We start from the raw sequence: 20,635 nt of genomic DNA, 5'->3' as shown, positions 1-20,635 counted from the left end.
GATGAACACTTTAATAAACATTAAAAAAACGTGGACAATTTACTTAGTGAAAAAATGAATTGAAATAAAATAAAAAATATTCTATTTTTTTAAGACGATGAACAATTTTCAATGGAAAAACTCATTCAAGTAAGCTAAAAAAAGGCAGCTTTTCAAATGATAAAAATGAAAATCATAAAATTACAAAAAAAAATTCACAATTACAAATAAAATATGAATAAAAAATCCGAATATTTTGAAAAAAGTTAAAGAAAAAATAAATATGGAAATAGAGGAGATGATTAAATTATATATTTAACAAAATAAATATTTGAGATTCTTGTAAATTACAGAGGAATTTATTTATATAAATTAAGAAAAGATTGAAAAATTATAACGAAAACATAATAAAGCTAAACAATATAAAGCATAGATGAAAAGCAAAGAAAAAAACTAAACAAAGGGAGAAATTTTAAGAGGTTAAAGGAGAACTTGAAATAAAAAAGTAAGGAAACTAAAAAACTTCAATCCAAAAATAAAAATCAAAAAACAAATAAATTTGTATCCAAAATTGAAATTAAAATTGGGAAATTTAAAGAAAAACCGAAAACTAAATATAAAATAAATTGTGCAATTGTTGTGCCAATAAATTGTAAAAATTGCTAGCAAAAAGTTATTTTATTGGAAAATAATTAAATGAAAAATCAAATTGTATAAGGGAATGAAGAAACTTTTAAAATTATTAAACAAAATTAAGACAACGAAGTAAAATTATCAATATCTCAAATAAAACAATTGAAAATAATAATAAAACAAAAAAAAAAATCAACACGCAAAATTTTTTAAATGAAAATATGATTGATACAAAAAATAAATTAAATAAAATCAGCTAATCAATAAGTAGAAGATTCACACAACAAAAAATAAAAATTGTGAAATTACTAAAATGAGAAAATACCAAAAATTATAAAAAACAGAGATTTGAAAAAAGTAAAAAATTTATAAATTCATAAATAAAGTTTACTTTAACCTATGCAAAATAAAAAAAAAAGGAAAATAAAGTAAATTGAATTAAATAAATGAAAAGAAATGAGTTTGATAAAAAAAATCGAGAAATTGGAAAAAAGTTGATCGAGTTTCAAAACGAAACGACTAAAATAATTTTTCAAAATTCTCAAGACGGATAAAAAGAGAAATTGAAAAGCCAATTTCATAATTTATTTACGGAATGAAAAAAGGAACAAATAATCAAAATATACTGAATTTATTTTAAAATTTAAATTGAGAAGCAAAATGAAAAACCGAAGCCGTTTTAATTTTTTGTTTAAATAAATGGGAAAAGTCAGCATCGAAAAACAAAACAAAAAATCTAAGAGAAAAAGAAAATAAAGTTTTTTTTATCCAATCAAAATTGATAATAAAACAATCATGGGGTTTAAAAAAAAGATAGAAATTTTTTTGAATAAATTAAATGAAAACGAATGAAAATAAAAAAAAATAAATTAAAAAAGGGAAACGTTAATCGATTTTCAAAACGAAACGATCAAAATATTTACTTTTTTAATTTTTAAAACAGACACATAGACAAATTGAAAAAAATATGTCGATATAAAAATTAATTTCAAGAACGAAATATGGAACAAATAATCAAAATGTACTCAATTTAATTTAAAATTTAATTGGGAAAGCAAAATGAAAAATTGAAGACATATTAATTTTTTTTTAATAAATGGGAAAAGTCGACAATGAAAACAAAAAACGGAAAAACTGAGAGAAAAATAATAAAGTTTGTATCAGTATTAACAAACCAAAATTGATAATAAATCAATCGTGGGGTTAAAAAAAACCTTAAATGAACTGTTAAAACTGATTTTGTCAACCCCATTTCAGGTATTTTACAGTGTTACAACACGAGGTATGTCAAAATAGGATAGTTTTTATGAAAACGAATTTTTAAAATTTCTATTCACAACCAAAAAACAATTCTACACATTCCTTTGAAAATTTGCAAAATTCGGGCAATTTTGTCGAATAATTTGGCAAAATCCGGGATGTTGATTTCTAAATAGTCTAAATAGTTCGGGCATTATCCTGGCCAATTTTATTAAAAAAATTTCATGAATACCTATCAGCAGATTTTAAAACTTATTTTAGGCTTCCAAAAATCCTTTGTGATTATTTTCATGAAAATTACTCAAAAATATCGTTTTGGAGTAGGGTTGCCTTCAGTCCCGCAAAAGCGGGACATGTCCCGCTTTTTTGTTGAATGTCCCGCTGTCCCGCTTTTTCCTCAAAATGTCCCGCTTTTTTTTCTTGTAAAACTTTTACAAACTTAACTGACTGACACCGGAAAAATCAAACTTTAGTCTCAATTTGAATTCTATGATGAACAGAAAATCTTTCAAATCAACTTTTTCTCAAAAATAAGCAGCATTTTTTATAGCTTATATAAGACAATACAGAATAAATCTAAACATCAGAGTAAGTTTCAGATTCAGTTAAGTGTTCTTGCTACACTTAAGCCGATGTATGCCAAAAATATTGTTAAAGTTGCCGCCAGATAATTATAAATCATAGAATTAGGTATATGAGATAAACTTCTTCGCCGGAATCTTTGTTAAATTTCCATATGCTAGGTATACACCAACTTTTTCAACTCAATTGTCCAAAGTATATAAAGATGGAAGTTTTCTTGATATTTTCAATTTTTTGAACAAATGATCAAAAAAACTTATTTTTATAAAAATTACACAATTGTTTTTATCATATGCTTTTCATCAACATGCCTAGCCTAAAATTTCAACACCTATCAAGCTTTCTCCTATTGGCGCACTAATGCCTGTCTATCCACCTTTCTTTCAAATTCTATAAAATAAATTCTCTCTAGTTTTCATTCCGCCGCACATGCCATTAAAATTATAATCATACAAATTACGGCGATTAAAATCATATAACAAACAATCATTGGCAAAAAGAAAAAATACAACAAGAAAAATACGGTTCAAAAAATTGACACTTGGCCAAAAAGTTAGAACGCGGAATAGATAAAATGTGAAATGCGAAAAAATCGACAAGTAGCAACTATTCGCAGCGAATCTGAAATAATGGCAACGTCGATAGAACTGTTCTCGCATAAGGAAAGCTCAGTAGGTCCATGGGTTGCTCAGACCCCTGCAACGTTATACGATTTGTCTATGTATCGTGTGACCAACATCTTTTAAATATGTGGTAGTGAATCTCGTTTTTAAGCTTTTTTTCCTCAGATTTAAGCTTTTTTTGCCTTGAGAGCATAGGAGACGAAAGCTTAAATCTGTCAAAACGAGGGGAAAAAAGGGGAAATCTGAGAGATGTGCTCCATACGGTTTGAATAGCGTTGCCGCCGCCTGGGGTTGCTACGTTTTTGCTCGTTTGAAGTGTGCGTAAAAACACGCTCTCAAACCATTGGGCTCGCTATACCAGGCGGCGGCAACGCTATTCAAACCGTATGGAGCACATCTCTCAGATTTCCCCTTTTTTCCCCTCGTTTTGACAGATTTAAGCTTTTTTCCTCAGATTTAAGCTTTCGTCTCCTATGCTCTCAAGGCAAAAAAAGCTTAAATCTGAGGAAAAAAAGCTTAAAAACGAGATTCACTACCACATATTTAAAAGATGTTGGTCACACGATACATAGACAAATCGTATAACGTTGCAGGGATCTGCGCTATACATGGGAATTCTTTTTCTGGGTTTCTCATGTATAGTTAGCTAATGCAGAGCAAAGGCGGGAGCAATTCATGGGAGCTTTTCATCAACATGCCCTCTAGCCTAAAATTTCAACACCTATCAAGCTTTCTCCTATTGGCGCACTAATGCCTGTCTATCCACCTTTCTTTTAAATCCTATAAAATAAATTCTCTCTAGTTTTCATTCCGCCGCACATGCCATTAAAATTATAATCAATGGTTTTTATCGCGGTATAAAATCCGCCGTTCACATGAACAACTTGAAATATTTTCTCTCAAATAAATAGAAGCCATTTGATAAAAACTGAGCTAAATCAATCTGCGTTAAAAAAATTCTTAGTTTTCTTTCTATGAATAACTTTGGCTGATGGTAAACGTATAAGTTTTGCTACACAATTTAGCTCTTTTTTAAATTTTCTCAAATGTCCCGCTTTTTTCCGCTGTGTCCCGCTTTTTTTTTGATGAACTGTCCCGCTTTTTTCTGAAAGTATCTGGCAAGCCTATTTTGGAGGCATAGAAGAAGCTTTTCACAACACAATTTGTTTTTTCGTATTATTTGGCAAATAAAGTGAATAAATCCCTGCAAAATCTGATCTTTTTTCAATGAAATCCGGGCAACCGGGCCGGGACTTTCGAAATACCGGTAGATATCTGTACTTTTCTTATACCGTGGTTGAATTAGAGGGAATCTTTCGATTGCTTTGATTCAGTAAAATTATTCAACCAAGTAGGCTCACAAAACGTTTAATTTAGAGTACATGTTTGTACCTTTTTTTGATTTCAATTTTTTTTTGACTTATTAAAGTTTTAGAAAAAAAACTTCTAAGATTTTGCGAAAAACGTTCTACTAAAAAAAATTCAGCGAATTTGGTCATCAAATGATATTTTTTTCTTTCAGTTGTTCTTTTAATTTAAAAATAAAAATATCTTGGAAACTCGCTGATATTTTTTACTTATTTACATTGACAAAAATCTTCTAGAGATAGACAAAAATTACCAATGGTATGTTTACCTCGATATTTTATTGTATGTGTGAGATATCGGAGAAAGTATGCAGAAAAATTGTAAAATAAAATTTATAACTTACTTTAAAAAAAAGTTTATCGACAATCGCTGGTATTTCTTCCGATTTGGAAACTGAAACACATTTTTTTTTTATCTCATTCAATCATTAACATCCTGCTTTATCGTATGATCAATTTTTGGAATAAATAAATCTGCAAAATCCTTTTTAAATAAATTAATAACGCAAATTATTTTTTTTAAATTTATCAAGGTTTTAATCACCAATAGTTGTGTATGTTTGTTAATTAGTTTATCGGTCTTATCGGTGAAAGTGATGTACTTTTTAGTGAGAACATTTTTGAGATTATGAAGTTTAATAGACGGGTAGAAGGTTAAAAGAAAAGAAAGATGTTAAAAATGAACGAGTTTTTTATTTTATTTAGAAGCATTTCAAACTACTAAATATGAAGTGGTTATTTTTTAACTATGATGGGTCATAACTTCTATAAGACTCAAAATAACGGCTTCAAACTTGTTCTGAATCAGTAATTGTAATTCTTATTTAAAAACAAAAAAAACATGCTTCAAAGAGTTAAAATGATACCTAGCTACAATTCTTCCCCTAAGACCGAAAAGAGAAATCTTCAACACAAAAAAACTCAAATATTTACAGTGATGTCAGATCTTTTACGAGAATGTTTATTTGGGATGAGATCAATGAGGCCTTTCCTTTTCTTTTTTTTTATTCTATTTATGTCTTACGTCGACTTATTCACATTAAATTAAAAAATAAAGCTTTTTATTCCAAGGATTTTTCATTATGTGATTAAGAAGATTCTAAAAATTGTAGATTTTTTGAAGATTTTTGTTTGTTTTTATTACGTTAAGTTTTGCGTGAAAATATTTTAAAATTTCAAGAGCTAATTTGTTCCAATTCTTCCAGTTTTCTTCATTCGATTATTAATTGAAAGTATCAAATAAATAACTAAGAGAATCAATCGATTCCGTTTGTTTGGAGAGTTGTCTTCTTTCATTTCAGACAGGAAGCGCGTTTAAACCAGTAGAGCGAGGACCCAATCAATTGATGTCGGTGATTGACTTTCTTCCCGATTTTCCCCTAGCCTCAACGCAACCAAATTCGACGGCCTGGCCGGCTTCCGGTTTTGCATGGAATTATTTAAGGATGTTTTCTTTGCTGCTCCACTCTCTTTCAGTTTTTTTTGCGTCTTCTAAACCCCGAAAGATGATAAATCCCCCAGACATGGTTCGGGGCATGTTATTTCTTTCCGAGAAAAATTTCCATCGCGGGAACGACCACATCGACCGGAAGAACTTTTGAGTAGGGTTCCGTCCGCCGCGCTGAAGGACGACGATGAGAACGCCAAAGAAGAAACAACAACAACATCACCATAAACAACAACCGGAAGGCTCAATCCGGATCCTGGACGGCCGAATAGGGAAACGCCAAACCCGAGGGGAATCAAGAACTGGAGAAATGGAGAAAAAAAGGACAATACTACAGCATACACGCTTGGACGCCAGCTTAGACTGACTGGCTGTTTTGGGGAGGAAACACTTGGCACCGTACTCGAGACATGGAGCAGAGTCCATGCAGCCTGGATGGGCTTATTTAGGCGGAGTTCCTACTCGGGTTCCAACCTATCCGGCATGATGGTGCCAATGGTGCCAGGTTTTTCGGTAATTGGAGCTATTTCGGTAATTTGATTTCGAACTTTGCTGTTCTGCTTTAAGTTGTTCTAGATCTTTCTTGTTGCTCAACGCTTTCCCACAGATATGACCGTTTATTCGACGCCTCATACAATCTCTTGATTAGAGTAATTTATTTCATTTTCAGTGAATTTACCAGAATTTTGTTATATAGGTCTAACGAAGGTTTGTATGAGGTTAAGCGCAAACTACTAAACTAAGGTTCATTACTTTAAGGTAAATTTTGTAATATCTTAACCCATCGAACAAATCCAAACCCAATTATTTTATTCTAGCCTCGTAGGCTCGGAGTTTTGGCTCGTATTTCCGTTAAGTAGGTTTTTAAAAACCTCTTGACTAAATAAAAGTACACAGTAAGTATTTCTCCTGTTGAATCAAAGCAATCGAAAGATTCCTTTTCATTCAACCACGGTATAAGAAAAGTTTAGATACCGGTATTTAGGAACTAACTATCTTTTTCAGTGAGCGTTTTCGATTTCGATTTCGAAATCATCTCCTAACAATCATTTTCCAGTACCCAATGAACAATGTTTGACATAAATTAGCAAAATCGTATAGGAATAAATTAAAAATTTAAATTGTTTCATTTGATGAGCCATAACGTTTATAAGACACTTAATATCGTCTTCAAACTCGATCAGTTGAGTTATTCATAGAAAAATAATGACATTTTGCTCTACCCATTTTGAAAAACGATATGAAGTGTAGTGGCTTGCTATGTAGCTCAGTTGAAAAGTCTGTTGCTTTCTAAGCCGATGTCCCTGAGTCCGAACACAGTTGTACCGAATGAGATTTGCAAAAACTGTCCGCCAACTGAAACGTTGATATGAAGTCTCGAATGCCCAAAGATGGTAAAAGGACGTTAATTGAATCAGAAAGAAATATTTCCAGGGTTGCTAGCGATTTTCGTTTTGAAATTCCCAAGTTTTTTTCCGGTTCTTCTCGGCTAAAATTATGATTTTCCTGGTTTTTATTACATAAATTTCAAATATGAAATTTTAACAATTGAAAAAAAAAACAAGATCCGCAATCCGATTTATATTTTTTTATGATTTTAGAATTCTTTCGAGCCATGTCACTAAAGTAAAAATATTGACTTCCAAAACTTTTCTAGAACTGTACTATTGATAGCTTAAAATGATCAAAAAAAAATCAGTACATAATTTTGTGTATTGCTTGTCAAAATATGAATTATTAAAAATCACCAAAATTTTCTACAAACAATATATTTTTAATTGTTTAACGGATAAATCAAGAAACAGTTTACTTTTTTGGATGAAATTGTTGGCATTGACAACCAAAAAAAAGAAAAAAAAAGGTACGAAATACGAATAGTACCACTTGCGTTTTTCTACAAAATTTAAGATTATTTCTCAAAATTTACTGTGTAAATGTGCTTCTACAAAGTATTTGAATAGATCCCGGCATTTTAAGACGTTTTCTAGCATTCCAAACATTCAAAAAACCCCTTTTTTATAAGATGCTTCTCTAGTACTAAGGAATTTGATATTTGAGCTGTTATACTTTACTAAAGTGCTTACTTCCTTCATCAACATGACGTGAAATGACGAAACAGACATTCTGGGCTAATTTAGAATTAGAAAAAAAAGGTTGAAATTCAAAAATAATGGTTTTTATTAGTAATCCACACCTTTCCAGTTTCAAGTCATAGATGGCAGCCCTATCTTGCAATAAAAACAAATTCGTGTAATTTATGGTAACACAGTTTTTTTTTCTACACACTGTTTGAGAATTGTATTTTCCACAAGTTGTGGCTGTTGAAGGTGGCGGTGAATGGCGGAGAGGGATAAAAACAAAATTGTATGGAGGCAATTTTTAAGTGGCAGGCAGATATGTTTGAAGAAAGGAACTGGACTTCTTTCGAGTCTCCAGTAAGATTACTCTCTGTTAAGAAGACTTCGAAAAACATGTCTATGGCATGTTCAACGATCTAGTTTGTTTTACAGTTGTTTCATACTAAGAAGTTCTCCAAGTTATTTTTTATATGAACTTTGAGTTGACGTTTAAAACTGACTTTGTTCCTTATGATTTTTTTCGTGTGCTGGTAGACTGTTTACTGAAGTATTCAGGGGATCTTTTCATCTTTTCTGTATTTGGTCCTGTTTGTGTTAGGTTTTCTCTCGGTCTTGTGGAAAATCTATGACTCTGTTGCTGAGTATGTTGATTGTGGTGACAAAGTGGATTATGCAGCACGTTGTGAATCTGCACAATAATCTGTAGTCTCTTAGTGCAGCTATCCGTAGTACAGATAACTAGGCTTCTTGGAACAAGCTGAGCGTGGAGAAAAGTATGGGTTGTTTGTAAACTGCTTTCAGAATGATTTTGCATGGCCTGGAGTGGTCTTATATTGCTTTTCCTTGCAGCTCCCCAGATGGAGACCATGTAATGTATTTTAGACTGTACAAAGCTTGATAGAGGTACGTCAGCTGTTCAGTGGGTACGAACCTCGAATTTTTCCACATTAAACTGTGTATAGCACTAAGCTCTTTTCTTAGGTCTACATGCGCATCTCATTTCAGAAATTCGTTAAAGATAAGCCCAAGGTACATGAAGGTTTTGACTTTTTCGATTGCTGTTGTATCAGTCCGTTTTTACCGGAATTGGATGATCGGGAATTTCGGGGATAATTAACTAGACTTAATTAGCTGGACAAACGTATATTGCACAAAAAAAAACGAATTAAAACGCGATGGTTCGGACACGAACAGAAACTTATATTTTTTGCCACGATCAACCGGGAACGAAAACAAAGAGACGCGTGCGTACTTTTCTGATGGGCAGTTTATTGGATTCTGAATCTATAGCCTGTGCGATACAGGCACAGGGCTATTAGCGCCAGATTTTAGGCGTTCTACTTATTGAGAGCGAGAGATATTTCAAATTTTTATCAATGGAGACGTATTCGAACAAGGATTGCGACAACCGGATTTCCGTACAAACACATTCTGAAGCAGATTCTCACATTCAATGCGCCGATTGGCTGTCCTAAAAAATGACGTACTTAGTTTTGTCCAAGTTTAGCGAAAGAAGATTGGAATGGAAGTATCCTTGAAGTGTGTCCAGATCTTGCGCCATCCGAGATATTATTATGTGTTGATCAGCATGTTCGTACGACAGTGAAGTGTCGTCAGCAAAAAGTCGGGGTTTGCCATGTAGACGCAGGTCACGTACAAGATGAATAGAAGAGAGACCAAATTACTGCCTTTAGGAACTCCAACTGGCAGGTTTCTCAGTTTGCTTGAAGATTGATTAATTTAAACGAACTGTTTCCTGCTGGCAAGGTAGCTAGCTAAGAGGGAATTCGCAACACCTCTGATTCCATAAACATCCATTGAGTCTCAATATTGATTTTACGGGTTTATTTAGGCCCATATCTATCATTTCGAGGTAGTTTTCCAACACAGTTTTATTGGAGTTCACGCTTTTCCGGAATTGCAAAAATCACCAGCATCAAAAACCGCCCCAAAAGTTCCTGATCATCTCAACTTCTGATTCAATTGCAAATCATACCAATAATACTACTAGCTAAGAACCAGACGTTCATCAAGCTCCATCGGAAAGTACAACATTAATCTGATTATCGGTCCAAGAAATTCACTTTTTAGTGACCTTGATGCAATTCTTTTTTAGTGATCTTAAAATTTCCGAGGCGTTCACACGGTATTAAGTAGTATTTCTTGGCCAAAATCATCCAGTACACCTAAATAATACCAGATAGTTGAAAATGGGTCTCGATTCCGTTTAACAGCAAGAAAGTGCTGCCATCTATGAATTGAAACTGGAGAAATAGTATTTGATTGTTTAAACACATTAGTATTTTTGAATGAGAAGCTTGTTTTTTGGATTCAAATTCAGTCTAGAATCTATGTTTCATCATTTTACGTCATGTTAATGAATGTTAAACAAGAAATTAAGCAGTTTTATTAAGTGTTATAGCTAAAATATCAAGTTCCTTAGTGTTAGAGGAGCATCTCTTAAAACCCCATTTAAGACCTTTGGAATACTGCATGAAAAAAAATAAATAGGTAAAATTTACCGAGATTGCAAAGTGAGCGCTTTTGAAAAACAAAAAGGTAACTTCTACCTTTTCGAGAGGAAACTCAACACACAGCGAGATAAATTCTACCTGAATCAAGCTAAAACTGATAGTACAATTTACCGAGAAAAAAGATGAATCCAAAAAAGGTAAACTTTACCTTGTAGCAAAGTGATGTCTACCTGAATTGAGCTGAACAAAAAAGTACAATTCACCTGAAAAAATGGTGAATCCAAAAAAAGGTACCTTCTGAAGGGTGATACGGTCAAAATTTTGCCAATATCAACTTGACGTATTTCTTTCAATTTTGCATTTAAAAAACCTGAACACCCCTCATTTTGAAGGTGTATGTGTGTGTAGAATGTTGCTCCTATTTGGATTTTGGAATTCACTCTTCGACTTACAAGAAGGTAGTGACTCCAAATCGCGATGATCAACAAAATACGACGGCCAAAGCGCGATCCCGGAGGCTGTACACGACGATGCTGACGAAGTTTGACTGCGTGGTAATGGACGACGAAACCTACGTCAAAGCCGACTACAAGCAGCTTCCGGGACAGGAGTTTTATACGGCAAAAGGAAGAGGAAAGGTAGCAGATATTTCAAGCACATGAATCTGTCAGGATCGCGAAGAAATATCTGGTTTGGCAAGCCATCTGTACCTGTGGCTTGAAAAGCAGCATTTTCATAGCTTCCGGGACTGTCAACCAAGAAATTTACGTGAAAGAGTGTTTGAATCAACGTCTGCTGCCTTTCCTGAAGAAACACGGTTGTTCCGTACTGTTTTGGCCGGATTTGGCATCTTGCCATTGCGGTAAAAGGCCATGGAGTGGTACGCTACCAACAACGTGCTGGTGGTTCCCAAAGGACAAGAACCCTCCCAACACGCCACAGCTCCGCCCAATTGAGAAATACTGGGCTATTGTCAAGCGGAACCTAAAGAAGACTAAAAAAACTGCTAAGGACGAGCAGCAGTTCAAGGCAAACTGACTTTCTGCGGCGAAGAAGGTGGACAGGATGTACAAAATCTGATGGCAGGGGTTTAGCGTGAAGCCCGGCAATTCGGATTTGGAAAAGCGGAAGCCTAACTGAATATTTTTCCTGAATTTTATACTAATTAAACTAGAAAAAGTAATTCAATTTGATTTTTTTTAAATAAACGATTTCAACGATTTACACACTTTTTCCCTTGACCAAATTTTGACCGTATCACCCTTTATCTCTTTGAGGTCAAGCTTACCTCGCAGCGAGGTGCATCCGGATTATCCTAAATAAAACGGTACAACTCTCCTAGCAAAAAAGGTAAATATGTATGCAGAAGCTGTTTAGGGAAGTTAAGCGGTTTATTATTCATAATAGGTTTGCATTCATTCACAATATGTGTAAATCAGAACAGAACGGTTAATGTAGCCTAAAATTTAATTAAGTTCTGCAATTTAATATTATAATACTTTGCCTATATTACAGATTGCCTCAGAGAACTTCGAGGCAGAACATAATTTTAAACACAGAGTCCCGAAACAATTATCATAAGGTAGCGACACCGTCTTTCTAAAATAAAAATCTAACTTTGTATAAGTTTGAGTCGTTGTTTTTTTATGGCAATGATGCCCAGCCAGAACAGCTATCATTTACGTTAAAATAGATTAATAGATAAAAAATCACCTTTTTAATCAGTGGATGGCAAAACGGTAGAGTGTACCTTTTTTGCCAGTGAATCCGAAAAAGGTAAAATTTACCTTTTTTTAGGTGAAAAGAAAAAAAAAGGTAAAATTCACCTTTTTGAATAAAAAAAAAGGTAAAATTCACCGCGAAAGAGGGGTGGAAAATTACGCCAGTAACTTGATAATTTTTTTTTTATCTATTCAAATAGTTCGTAGAAGCATTATTATTCACTTTTACAAAGTAAATTGTAAGAAATAATCTTGACTTACATTGAAAAACACAAGTGGTACTATTTTCATTTCGCACCTATTTTTTCATAATTTGGTCCTCAACGCCAATTGCTTTATCCGAAAAAAGTACACTTAAGCTTGACTTATCCGTTAAAACATTTAAAAGAAATTGTATAAGAAAATGTTGGTGATTTTCAATCATTCATATTTTAACATGCAAAACACATAGTGGTACTATTCTTGTTTCGATCACAGTATTAAAACTGCATAAACTGAATATGATCCAAAACAGAGAAGTTGGATAAAAATTGTGACGATTTAAAAAAAATCATTCTTATATTTTTTAAACTTGGTTTAAAAATATAAATTTTTATACAACATGAATTGAAGCAATTTAAGAGCGACGATTGAAGAAATCTAAAATAAGACTTTCACAAAACTTGTTTCCCGTTCGATATAAAAAAATCATTGGCTTTAAAACTTTTCAGGATAGAAGTCTTTGAGTAAGTATTTTATCTCCAAATATGTGAAAATGTTATCATGTTTTGAAAGAACTTTGTAATTATCATATTTAGTTGAACCCAAAAAATTTTTACATTCTTAGTTGGAAATATTTTTTCAATTTGTGGGAAATCTTTCAAAAAATGTCTGAAATTTCCAGTTTTTTCGATTTTCTGGTAAAAGAATGACATTCGAAAGATTTTCCCGAAATTCCCGGTTCGCTAGCAACCCTTCATTAACCAGCCATGTTTATTAAATGCAGAATACTTCACTTTATCCAAATTGGTTTTATGGAACATTTCGCTGTTTTGTTATTATCCTGATAATATGCTCACGTTATGGGAAAATTGTGTTCTTAATGCATAGGATTCTCTCCAATATGTTCTAAAATTCCAATATCAAGTCCGAAACTCAGCGTATTTTAGTGTTTTGATGATGTTTGGCTTTTATTTCAAGATTTTTATTATAAAAACAATTAAAATATTCGATTTTTTACAAACGCTTTTCAAAGCAACCTTTGAAATCATTGGATGTTAAACGCCCCAGCAGTGGTGTTGGCAAATGATGCTCCAAAACATTAGATCAAAACGACTCAAAAACAACACAGTGTTCACAGTGAAAATAAATTATTTCTGTTATTTAACTCGGAAAAATCTATATATATAAAAATGAATTTCTGTCTGTCTGTCTGTCTGTCTGTCTGTCTGTTCCCTATAGACTCGGAAACTACTGAACCGATTTACGTGAAACTTGGCAGGTGGGGGTATTGGAGGCCGGGGAAGGTTCCTATTATGGTTTGGGACCCCTTCCCCCAACAGGAAGGGAGGGAGGGGCCTCCCAAATAAAAAACAATTTTTTGCATAACTCGAGAACCAATCAAGCAAATGGTATCAAATTTGGCATGAGGTGGTATTTGGGAACGGGCAATGTTTCAATGAATATTAGGCACCCCTCTCTCCTCTTAGTGGGGTGAAAGGAAGGGGGGAGGGGGGCTACCTTACAAAGTTTCATATAACTCGAAAAATAATCAAGATATTTTAACCAAATTTGGCATGGGAAGGTATTTTGATTCGAAAAATATTTCAATGATTATTTGGGACCCCTCCTTTTTGCAGTTGAGAGGGGGAGGGGCCTCTTTCATATTATTTTACATAACTCAAAAACTAATAAAGCAAATGGAACCAAATTTGGCATGGGAAGGTATTTGGATACGAAAAATATTTCTATGATTATTTGAGACCCCTCCCTTTTTCCAGTAAGGAGATATAAAGGGGGGAGGGGCCCTCTTTTTAATTTTTTACATAAATCAAAAACTAATCAAGCAAATTGACCCAAATTTGGCATGGGTGGATATTTGGGAACGTGACATGTTCTAATGATTGTTTGAGACCCCTCCCTTCTTCCAGCGGGGAGAAAGGAAAAAAGGAAGGGAAGTTTCATACAATTTTTTTTTGCATAACACAAGAACTACAACAACAAATGGAACCAAATTTGGCATGGAATGATATTTGGGTACGAGAAATGCTTCTATGAATTTTGGTATCCCTCACTCCTTCAAAAAGGTGGATGAAAAGGGGGAGAAGAGGTCTCCCTTACAATTTTCAGTATAACTGAAGAGCTGATCGAGCACATTGAACCATATTTGGCATGTGAGGGTATTTGGATACGAGAAATTTTTCTATTATAAATTGTAGTAGTAGTAGCGTCGACAGTTAACGGCAGCAGCAGCAACAACAGTGACTGCGAAAATTAAAATTTGATTGCCCCAGCAGGCGTATAATAGCTTTAGTTTCTGAAGATGGTTGAAAATTTTGAATAAAGTAAACCGAAACGTAAACTAAATGGAAGTTATTTTAAAATCACCGAGAAAAATCAACCGAAAATCGAGAAGATATTATAAATTGAAGCCCCGCCTTTTTTCAACGGAAAGATATAAAGGGGGAAAGGGGGGCTTATATACAATTTTTTGCATAACTCGAGAATTAATAGAGCAAATGTTTGTATCAAAAAGTATTTGAGTACAAAAAATACTTTTATATTAAGTTCTCACCCCTCCATTCAATGGGTAGAACGGAAGGGAGATGGTACTTCCTTTCAAGTTTATGCATAACTCAAGAATTTACAACGCAAATAAAATCAATTTTGGCATGGGATGGTATTTTAATACGAAAAATTTTTTATGTCAAACAATTCATTTCTTGCAGTGGTATGATAGAATTGGGAATGAAGGAAGGGAAGAAGAAAGCTTACATTTCACTTTTTTCCGAGAAATGGACAAAACTAAACATGGAAAATCATTTTGGTATGATTCTATGATTATCTGACACACCTTCCTCCTTTCAGTGAGTGGGTACATAGGAGAAGAGAGAGATATGTTTCTACGATTGTTATAGACCCTTACGCTTTACAGTGTAGAGAGGAGAAGAAAGGAGGCGGCTCCATATAATTTTTGTTGTAAAGCTTCAACCAATGGAACAATATTTGATACAAGAAGTTTTTGGAAATGAATAAAATGGGTATGATTATTAAAGATCACCCCCCATTCAGCAGGGGGGAAGGGAAGGACAGGGGGGGGCTCTCTTATCACTTTTTAAGCATAAATCCAGAATATATCACGCAAAACCAACCATATTTTATCAGATGGATTGTTTGCGTATGATTAATTTGAGACCCTCCTTTTTTGGGGCGAAGCTTAAAGAAACAGATTAGAATTATCAGATCTTTAACACAAATTTATAGATGAAGATTTAGAATATTAGTTTAAGTTATTTTTGGATTGCAATCCGAAACTCCAGCTGCAGCTCTCATTTTATAGCGGTTGCTTATGAATTATGTTATAATTTGATTTGAAATAATGCCAACAAAACAATAAAAATTTGAGTAAATTCTGAAAATATCATTCGATTATGAAAGGTGTAGCAAAGCACACCGGGTCAGCTAGTTACCAAATAAATATTTTTTTCCAAGTTTATCTACACATGACAACAAGTTGTTTGTCAACATTTCTCGATGAAAAAATGAAATTTTTTGAAATTTTTCACTTTATTTTGAACTGTGTCGGTTTCAACCGAATTTTTCTGCTGCTTTTGGTGACAAATTCAGCGAACCGATTCGAATTTCAGTGCACGTTTTTTTTTACTCAAACCCGATGAAAGTTGTAATTATTATGGACATAATTTCGGATATCAGGATATCATTTCGATAATCGGTTTGTATTCATGGAAACCTGCTCTCTAAAATTCAGAATAAAACACGTGGTTTTGTTTACATCTTACCTATCAGTACCTTGAGAGGACAGCGATTTGTTCAAAAATTGACGAGGACATTCTGATCGGATATTTAAAATTTAATAAATCTTCAGATTAACATAAAACCAAAATTTACCGCAGTTTTCCATCAATTGATAATTCGAATATATACTTTGAACAACCAATAAAATCTTGGCATAAATGCCAATTTTAATTGATCACTTTTTACAACTTAAGTAATGTATAACCACCACAAAATTTAATTTGATTATTCGATATTCGTGTTTAATTAAAAATCTGGTATTTTTTTTTTTTTTAATTTTAAGGTATTGAATTGAAGAACACATCTTTGTAAATAGAATTCACTAATAACTTTACAAATCTTCAAATTTTATCAAAATATACCTAGTCGTTGGACAGAAGTAAAGCTGAAAGGTTTTTCCTACAAGATGGATTACATGGGATACTCCTTAAGGTTTAGAACTGTGAGTTTGGCACGCGAGTGAGGACTGTATTTGAAAAAATGGCAACACTTTTATTAGTGAATGTCTTTTCAGCGGAAGGATGAAAATTGATGAAATTTTCATTGATTCTACCTAGCATCATTTTACAGCTGATAGAAAAAACATCGACCTATTTGGAATCAACGCCCCCTAATTAATCAAACATAGCCCTAAATTTCTTTGCACCTCGAAAAAATATGAATTTTGTTGTCTTGTGTATTAACTTCATTCTGTTTTGATGCTTCATCGATGGATTCTAAAAATACAAATGAAATAAAGTGAATGATACATCACGTTTTCCCTCAAGTTTCAAACGGTTCCGGCTCCTGCCTGGCATCCCTGATTGGAGTGAATCGCCACAATCGTCGGGCTGAGTTGGCAGTTGAGATGAGGCCCGGGTGTTACCGAAGAGAAGCCGTGCCTAATCGAATTGTCCCTTGCGGCCTCCAGAGAGATGGTGGATGAAATAAGGACCGACCGATTGCCCACCCGCCCCAACAGTAGACCAGAAGAGTGTTGAAGCCCACCGGAAGCGAATGATGCCTGCTGGAGGTCGGTGAGTGGAAAGAGGAAGTCCCCGAATGGACCAGCCTTATTTTGGTAGCTTGCTTTCGAGTCTGGTACACCTTTTGTTTCCTCGGTTTTGTATGACCAGTTGCCGCTTTTAGGGACAGACAGGAAGAGAAGGACGAAACACGAAGGACTAAGAAAATTTTCCAACCGGAAATGTGTTTTTCCCTTCCAGCGAATTGGGGATATTTTCTCTCACTTGAGGACGATTTTAAAACTTCTTTTCATTTTTTTTCGGGGCTAGTAACAACCATCTCCCGGTTAGCTTGTTACGTGCCAAGGCAAGGCGCTTTGGCCGATTGGGCTTGGTTTTAGTCCTCGTCCTCGAAGTCGTCTTCAGATTTCTGGGGAGGATTGTTTGTTTGTGGGTTAAGCTTCTTTTTCTGGGAGCCCGCTATTTGATAAAGTCAGCGAAATGGGGCCGCCCTGCTTTAAAATTCAAGAAATCTTATTAACAAGAAATCTCTTTCATAAATGTATGCATATCTCGGTTTTTTTTTTCTCTTTTGGATCGTCAACGTGACTCAAACGTTTCTGCGGCCGGTTATGGCTTCCGATTTTGCATAATATGCATGAAATCGAATCAGTGCTTTTGGTTTGCTGGATTAGCCCTTTCTATTCTTTTTTTTTGACAATCTGTATTGTTGTTATCTTCAGGATCGGCAGATGGAAAGCCGTAATTTAGCGATAGATTTTTGTTATTACGACTACGGCTCTATTTAATTCTGTTTTTGTTTTTCAGCTTAAATTTAAAAAATCTGTTCAACAAATTCATGAACAGCTGAAATAGCAAACGAACAATGCCTTTTATCGTTTTAGATTATATCTTCGTTTTTTTGTCGTACTCCATTATAACTTCGATTTTTCTTGTAGACTGGTAGTAGATTATACAAAAAAATACTAACATAAAAAAACGCAAACTACGTTTTCCAATTTGAGATAAAAAATTTTAAGGTGTTGCACTAGGACAGAATTCCAAAAGAATTCTCAATAGTCTGATGTAGTAAAACGTATAAGCATTTTTAAAAGAGTTTTTTGATATTGCGTCAGAAATCTGCTGAAAAATGCAAACAGATTTTATGAAGGGTTAATCACCGTAATTTATATTTGTAGATTTGATTTATCGGCCTAGCGATGAAAAGTGATGTCCTTTTTAGTAGGGACATCTAAAGATTATGAATTTTTTTTTATATATAGGTGGATAGAAGGTTAGATGAAATGAAAGATGTTGAAAATGAGCGGGTGGAATTTATTTAGAAGCATATCATAGCATATCAAATTTTTGTTCCTCACGGGCCTACTACTATGAAGCGGTAGATACAGATAGAGTTGCATCTACCACCACATATTAGTAGGCCAAGCGTGGTCACATCATGTTAAGGATATTTTAAGAATGTCACAGATGAGTAACTGACTAAATTGAAAGTGTTTATGCTCTACATCGAGGACCTGTCGACCTTCTGAATACTCAGCCATGCTGTCGGATGAAGAAAGCCCATAGCTCGTAGCAACTTATGTACACTCCTATACACACACACATACACACACATATACGTTTCCATGTCATCATCATCATCATCATCATCATAATTATTGTATACTAGACACCTTCTATGTTAACAATGCCATCATCAGTTCATAGAAACCTAGAAAGCCATCTTAAAATTAGAATAAATTCAGAACCAGTAATGAACAGTCGCGAAATGTAACCTTTCGTTTAAATAAACGTAGTAGAGTCAATAAATGTTTTTCCCTTGAGTGATAGTTAGTCATTTGTAAGATCAGTGTTGTAATTTGTGCCCGGAAACCCAATCCGAGAAAACGGTAGTAAGCCATGCCTCGTGCGAACAACACGCGTTTTTTCTTCGTCCGCGAAAATTTTGTTTAAATAAAATTTTAAACCAATAAATTAAAGTAAAACGGTTGAAAAGTGCTACCAACGGATGGGAGGCAGCCAGGGCTCATTATGGAAGTGACCACCAGAAGACCGCGGGTAGTTTTGTTGTAAATTTATGACGAGTTTTTGTGTCTTTTTTTTTTTGTTAATGTGGGGAAAGTGAAAAAAGTTTTGAAAATGACCCATAAATTTGGCTATCCAAAACGTCTGCGAAGGAATTTGGTCATTTTTCTATGGGAAACATTTCTCCGAGTAAGCAGATTGGTATTCGAAGAGTCGAGCCACAAATTGGAAAGAAATTTTCATGGATATCAGTTTCCGAAGATTGGTTTGGTCTTGAATATGAATTTAAAACGAAAAAGGTAGTTTTGGTTGGTGTGAAGATTTAGTGCCATATCAATGTGCCGCTTTCAAGTGAAGTTTTCGATAGAAATGTGTCTGAATTGTGTCACCATCGAATGGAAGCAGAAAGTTTAGTTGTTAATGAAAGGTTATCGACAAAAGGGGGGAGGTGGCGATGGTAAAGCAGTATTCTACTTTGAAGTTCCCGTATTTTATTTTCGTCCCACGACTGGCAGAAATGAAAATTTAAGCAGCGCCGATGTGGTCTAGTGGATAGGCTGGCGCGAGTCTGGTATTGGTACGCCAGGCGTACTGGGTTCGATTCCCGGTATCGGCAAGAAAAACTTTTGGGTTCGAATCCCATAAGCTGGCCGACAGGTAAGATGTGTTTCATTATATAACTGACTATATAATTGGAATGTTCAATCAGTTGCCAGCTGGCCAGGTATATACACGGATGCCGGAATACCTGTAAGTAAACTAGCCCACCTGATTGATTCGTTCTTCCAAAATATACCTACATCAACACACGCAATACATTCACCACATAACAGTTCATACGAAGCCATGGGGTCCGGGTATGGTGGCGCGCTGCATTGGAGATTGTCGAACCTCATAATCTAAGGAATGAATGCGAACCCATACTTTGGCAGAAACTGCGGTGAATCCGTGCACCCATGGTGGATTACCAACATACATACATACATACATACGACTGGCAGAAATGAAAATTTAAATCTTGTTGGAATCAGTCGGTGGTTGCTGCGATTGACAGCAATTTTTTAAACAACAAAAATGCAGTGATTGGCAGAAAATAGTTATATTGAAAATGGAAAATATGCAGTCAAGACTTGCTTCAAGATTACTGAAATCAGGAAGAATCGGAAGATAGCAGAGATGGAATCTTGTACCTTTCAATTAACTCTGGTGAGATCGTTTCTATATAAAAATGTTTTATGCTTTAACACCATAATTTATTAATTTTAATTGCTTGCCAATCCCGTTTGTCAAATAGATCTGCTTTGTAAATGTTCCTTTCTCTATCTATCTGAATACAGAAGCTGGGTCGCATAAGTGCACCTGGAAAGTTTTTCTTTTTAGCTGTATCAGATCATTCCCATTATTACTATCTTAAGCGTAACATTTATGAAAAACCTTCCGAGATCTAAGCAGACCTCAAAGGTTTTA

The sequence above is a fragment of the Uranotaenia lowii genome, chromosome 3, assembly GCF_029784155.1.
Source record: "Uranotaenia lowii strain MFRU-FL chromosome 3, ASM2978415v1, whole genome shotgun sequence".
NCBI lineage: Eukaryota > Metazoa > Arthropoda > Insecta > Diptera > Culicidae > Uranotaenia > Uranotaenia lowii.
This window is presented reverse-complemented; position numbering follows the sequence as displayed.